Genomic DNA, 6,375 nt, shown 5'->3' with positions numbered 1-6,375 from the left:
CCGAATCTGGGTGGAGAAGATGGAGGTGGTGGCCCCTCGCGTGCGGCATCTGTTTACCCGATGCCTGAGGGAGGGCATCTACCCGCGGATGTGGCGGACGGCGAGATTGGTCCTGCTGCGAAAGGAGGGTCGTCCGTCGGACTCGCCGTCGGTGTACAGGCCGATATGCCTGCTGGACGAGATCGGGAAGCTCTTCGAGAGGGTGATCGCCGCCCGTCTGGAGGCCCATATCTCGGGGCGGGTTCCCGGATGGCACGACAGTCAGTACGGCTTTCGCCGGGGTCGCTCCACGGTGGATGCTGTGAAGCGGGTGAGGAGCATGGCGGAGGACATGGTTTCCCGCTACGGAACGGCGGTAGCGGTCTCCCTGGACGTCAGCAACGCCTTCAACTCTATCCCCTGGGCGAGGATAGTGGAGGCTCTGCGACACTTCGAGGTGCCGGCGTACCTGGTTGAGGTCATCGGAGCCTACCTGAAAGATAGGTGGATCACCTTTACTGGGAGGACCGGGGAAGAGAGAAGACGTGTGGAGCGCGGCGTCCCGCAGGGTTCGGTACTAGGAACGTTCTTGTGGATCACGGCCTACGACTCCGTCCTTCGATGCCCGATGCCCCCGGGCACGGGCTTGGTTTGTTACGCCGACGATACATTGGTGCTAGCCGGGGGACGGTGGTGGAGTGAGATCGTGATTCTCACGGAAGACGCTGTGGCATGCGCGGTGCACGCTATTCAGCGACTGGGATTGAGCGTGTCGCCGGCCAAGTCGGAGGCCCTATGGTTCTTCGACCGCCGCCGCAGGGGATCCCCTCCCGATGGTTTGTCCATGGCCATAAATGGCGAAGCGGTGCCGGTGAAGTGTCGTATGAGGTACCTGGGCCTCACCATCGACAGTCGGTGGACGTTCGGACCGCATTTCGTGCTCCTGGTCCCGAGGGTGACGGCCGCAGCCAACGCCTTGTGCGGCCTTCTTCCGAATATAGGCGGAGCAGGGTCGGGAGTCCGCCGACTCTACGAGGGAGTGATCCGGTCTCGGGTCCTCTACGGGGCACCGGTGTGGGCCCAAGATCTGATGGCCAACCGGCGCAGTCGTACCCTGGTGAGGAGAAAAAAAAGCTGGAGATCTGGGAGCGGTGGCGCTCCCAGCTGATGGAGGAGGACGCCAGGCGGCCACACCGAGCCGTCCGCGCCGTGCTTCCCAATTGGGAGGCTTGGAGAGATCAAGGCGGGGTTCCGCTCACATTCAGGACGACACAGATGCTCAGCGGACACGGGGTCTTCGGTGAGTACCTGCTGAAGATCGGGCGGGAGGTGACGTCCACCTGTCACCACTGCGGGGAAGAGGAGGACACGGCGCAGCACACGCTGGAGTTCTGTCCAGCGTGAGCGGAACCGCGGCGCGTCCTGCAGCTCGACATCGGCGAGAGGTTGGCTCCGGAAGCGGTCGTTGAGGCCATGCTCCGAGGGCCCCGGGAGTTTAACGCTGTCCGCGCCTACTGCGAGGAGGTTATGCAGAGAAAGGAGCGGGCAGAGAGGGACCGGAAGAGAAGAGCCGATCCCAGTAGATCGTCGCATCAACGTCGCAGGGGCTCCGTACGACGCAGGGGCGCGGCGCCGCCGTCGCTGCCCCGGGTGCGTCAGATTAGGGGACGTGGCGCTAGGAGGAGTGGTTCCCCCTAGCTTTCCAACTCAAGCCGGGACGCCTCCCTAGACAACTACAACGGCAGGGAGATAGACGACGAGGTTGCACTCGGTAGTGATTCGCAAGAGACCCCGGGTGCACCTCTGAACGCCGGGATGACCACCATGGGGTTTTAGTCGGTAGGAGTCCGACACTACACGGTCGTTGCTACGCTTCGCCGAGTGTCCATGAGGATTTCCCCACGATAAAAAAAAAAAAAAAAAAAAAGATACCCTCATAATGTATTGTGTCGCGAGCAAAGTAATTTTGAACGTTGCAAGAAAAATTCTGTGGTTGCAGAATGGCAAGTGAATATTTACTTGTTTCTATTGGATATTGAATGCGTTTGTAAATTTCTAACAAATAGTTAGATATTAAAATATAACAAAATATATAATACATAATACAAATAAAAAATATATAGTATAAATATAAAATAAAATATATGATATATATAAATTAATTAAAAAAAATATATATTAGGTAGTCCGAAAAGATTCTTTCGCTTCATAAGGTGATAATAGATGAACAACAATTTCTGTTTTATATTATTTTATTGAATTACGTGTGATCCATTTCGTTCTATTTCTATTATTATATTCGTGCATAATTCAATAAACTAATAAAAAACAAAAAAAAAAATTTTTTTTTCTCAAATCTTACCAACTTACATTCAATTGGTTCGATATTTTTCGCTTAGGTAAAATTCTTTCAGTCGACACCAAATGGTAATTATTGACAGTAGTTTCAAATATTGACTATAGTTTCATGGTATAAGCAGGAACATCCGATAGTAGGACGAAAAGAAGGACATATGCTGCGTACTTTCGGATTTTAGTATGTAAATCCGACGTTGTCCCTCTGCTTCCCCTCTCCTCCACCACCCCCGCCACCAACTCTGCCCACGAACTGCGGAGGTGTTTTCATACAGATTTCCTCACGTAATAAGAAAACGGCAGAAAAGGATATGTTTAATTTTCTAAGTATTGTAGCTTAGGATTCATGTCAATAAAGGCCATTAACTCTGGTAGAAATTACCTATCCGAAGAAGAGTGCACATATCGTGTGCATGAAAAGGCTAACAATATATTAGGTTGTCCGAAACCTGTTTCTTTTGTTTTATTTTCGTCTATATAGACTATCTAAAAATTACACCTAATGCGAGATTTGTTCTAATATTATCATCTTCTAATAATACTATGGCATTCTCATTTATAACAATTTTAAACATTTGATTTAATAGCAAATATAATCGTAACAGAGTTTACGTTTGTTTGATTTTAATGGATTTTAAAATAAAAAGCACGTATCTATTAATGTGAAATTTCTTCCATGATGTTTCAACGCGTTCTTTAGTACATTTAATTGTTAGAATTAAAGATTTCAGAGGTAAGGGTTAAAATTTTTAATTAATTTAAAATCAGAAACATTGCATAATTAATCTCTCTTCCAAAGATTCTTCAAATTTCGTACATATCATAGAACAACAACAAAAATATTTCTTTCCTACCTTCATTTTCTTCCTCATGTTTTCCCTTTCGATTCGAGAACTCAATTTCGAATTCGAGACCTAATCTCAGAGCTTTGTTTGTCCTTCGGTTATTCATGTCTGGAAGATGTTAATCCTTTATGTCAACAGAAACATAATCTGTTGCTTATTCACCAGAAAGTGTGTTGCTCCTTGTTTATTCTGCTTCCTTACGACGTTCTACTTTTTCTAAGCACAGTTTCAAGAAACTTTTTAGTCGCGGACTACGATATCGTTTATTTCTCCTTTTCTCTACCTTCTTTTCTATCTTATTGTTCTTCTTACGTTTTACGTTTTTTTTTTCTCTCGCTTCTTTCAATAAACCACGCTCCCATTTTTTCGCTTCTTTGTAAAATTGGTTTCCTTTATGAAATAATACACCTTATGGTTTTTTTACTAACTTTCTTTACGACGTGTTTTTCCAATTGAATTTATAGTTTCTGCTCGCTTACTTGTCGAACAAGACATATCTATATCTTTTTCACTGTTAAATCAGTATATTGTTTTTAACGATACCATGTCAAAATTATATTTTCACGATTCTCACAAATTTTATTATTTCCTTCACTAAATGAAGTTATGTGGGAGAATTTCTTACGATTATATTAATTGACACTAACTGATAAATATTTGCAATTGCATTACGTAGGTATAGTTATCAAATAATTTTAATTACTACAGTTTTCTATGTATTCTTATATTTTGGCTTTTTCCATATATCACAAAATCTTCAATTTTCTAAAAGAGTTTAGAAGTTCATTTATATTACTAGTTAGCATTCAACACAATATTTTAAATTTATTTCGATTTATGAAACTCTCAACTGTAGTAATAGTAGTAAGTAGTTTAATTCTTTATTAACATAATGAGCAACAATAATGATCGAATATAGACTAAGAACATATACAAATATTTATGTTACTTCCAATATCGTTACTAATTACGTTCCTTGCTCTGAAATTCTCGTAATTAATAACCTTCGTCGTGCATTGAAATTGCTGTTAAAATGCGATATCGTGTACAAAATATATATCGCAGACATCGAATGTAAACATATCAATATCAATTCTGTACTTAATGCAGAATAATAGCAAAACATAAGAAAAAATATACAGAATTCTATCGTTTGATCTAATATCAATTTTTAATAGCGACTTTTTAAAATATGTATTTTTAATATCTACTTAAATTTCAGATAATTTACTATCTAGTATTTCTAATTTTTCTAAATATTACCGTATCATTTCAATGTCAGAAAACATTTTCTTTGCGCAAATGAAAGAACAACCAAATAAGCTTTCATGAATCGCTTTAATTACGTATCACATACTATTTGTTTCACATTTTGTTTATTATTCAAAATTGCATCAACCGCGTGCATGGATTGTTAGCGACATAGAAGAATGGAAAGTATTCTATATACTTCTTAGGAGTCTCTGTATCAAAATATTGCACTTTAAATTTTCCTTCAAAATTTATAACAAAAACCTAATTATCGAAGGACTTCTTTCTCATTAGCATTACTTTTTCTGACATAATTAGCAGTGAGAGCAATATTAAAAATGCTTTATACATCAATCAGAATTACTTATTCACAAGTTACAATTATTTTTCTATACCTACACCAATGTAGATTATTGCAGCAAATAAATATTTAACATTGCATTAATTCCTTGAGTGCTGACTGCCCCCTGCGGCGGGAGTCCGCGAGTAACGAATGCCATCGTTGAGGACAGGCTGCCTTTTTAAATAAATATCAATATAAATTGCATTTATAGATTGCACTGTTATAACATTCTTTTGATTTTTGAACGTCTCGACGATCTAGCGAAAATTGTCCATAACATTTCTCAAGGGTTAGGAGTAAGCAAGTGCGTTTTCCATTAGCTACTGTGATTCAGAATACTCCGCCCAGAATGTCCCCACTACGGCCAAGTGAGTTTTCCACTGGTACCAGTGATTCGTAGTTCTTCGGACAGAATGTCCCCACTACGTTAACAGCTTAGGGCTAGCAAAATTTTCGTATCTTCGCAATACTGGACCTGTTAGTTTCTTTTGTAATGTGGTCGTAGCAACAACGGAGTGCAAAGACATATTTCAAGTAATCGCAAATATCGCGGAGTAACAAGTGAACTTTTCAAGAAGCGTTCAGAAGGTGAGCCATCTTTCATTTTTCTGTTCTTCACTGTCGTTCGCTAAGAAATACACGTGTATCGTTCATAGGCTAATGAAAGAATCTCGAGCGCGAGTGAGCCGGAGAAAATTGATAAACGTTTATAAATATGTCCTTAGTCCACACGGGTAGATTTAGCAGGTAGCATGTACGCGCCCATGGCACTAAAAAGGTTAAATTGCATACCAATATCTGTGTAATACGGACCTATTTCCAATTTTAACGATTTCAGTGATCTTGATCCGATAGTAGCGATGGAATAGAAAGACTATCTTGAAACTTTCAAATCTCTATCAAAAATTTACATCAAATGACTAGCTATCGAATCATTTTCTTCTCATTGCCATTATAGTTTATGATATAGTTAGAAGTAAAATCTGTATCAAAAAGTTTTATTTATCTATCAGAATTGCTTATTCGCACGTTGAAATTATTCTGCTATACCTACATCATTATAAGTTATTGCTGCAGGATAAATATGAAATATTAATTGTAAAATATTAAATATTAAATGTTGAATATTAAATATTGAATATTAAATATTAAATATTAAAAATGGAACCTTAAATATTAAATATTGAATACTAAATATTAAATATTAAATATTGAATATTGAATATTAAATATTGAATATTACATATTGAATATTAAATATTATATATTAAATATTGAATATTAAATTCTGAATATTAAATATTAATTGTTGCATTAATTGTTTGAGTGCTGACTGCCCCCTGCGGCGGGAGTCCGCGAGTAACGAATGCCATCGTTGAGGACACAGGCTGCCTTTTTAAATAAATATCAACATAAATTGCATTTATAGATTGCACTGTTATAACATTCTTTTGATTTTTGAACGTCTCGACGATCTAGCGAAAATTGTCCATAACATTTCTCAAGGGTTAGGAGTAAGCAAGTGCGTTTTCCATTAGCTACTGTGATTCAGAATACTCCGCCCAGAATGTCCCCACTACGGCCAAGTGAATGTTCCACTGG

The sequence above is a fragment of the Bombus fervidus genome, unplaced genomic scaffold (assembly GCF_041682495.2).
Source record: "Bombus fervidus isolate BK054 unplaced genomic scaffold, iyBomFerv1 scaffold0020, whole genome shotgun sequence".
Lineage (NCBI taxonomy): Eukaryota > Metazoa > Arthropoda > Insecta > Hymenoptera > Apidae > Bombus > Bombus fervidus.
This window is presented reverse-complemented; position numbering follows the sequence as displayed.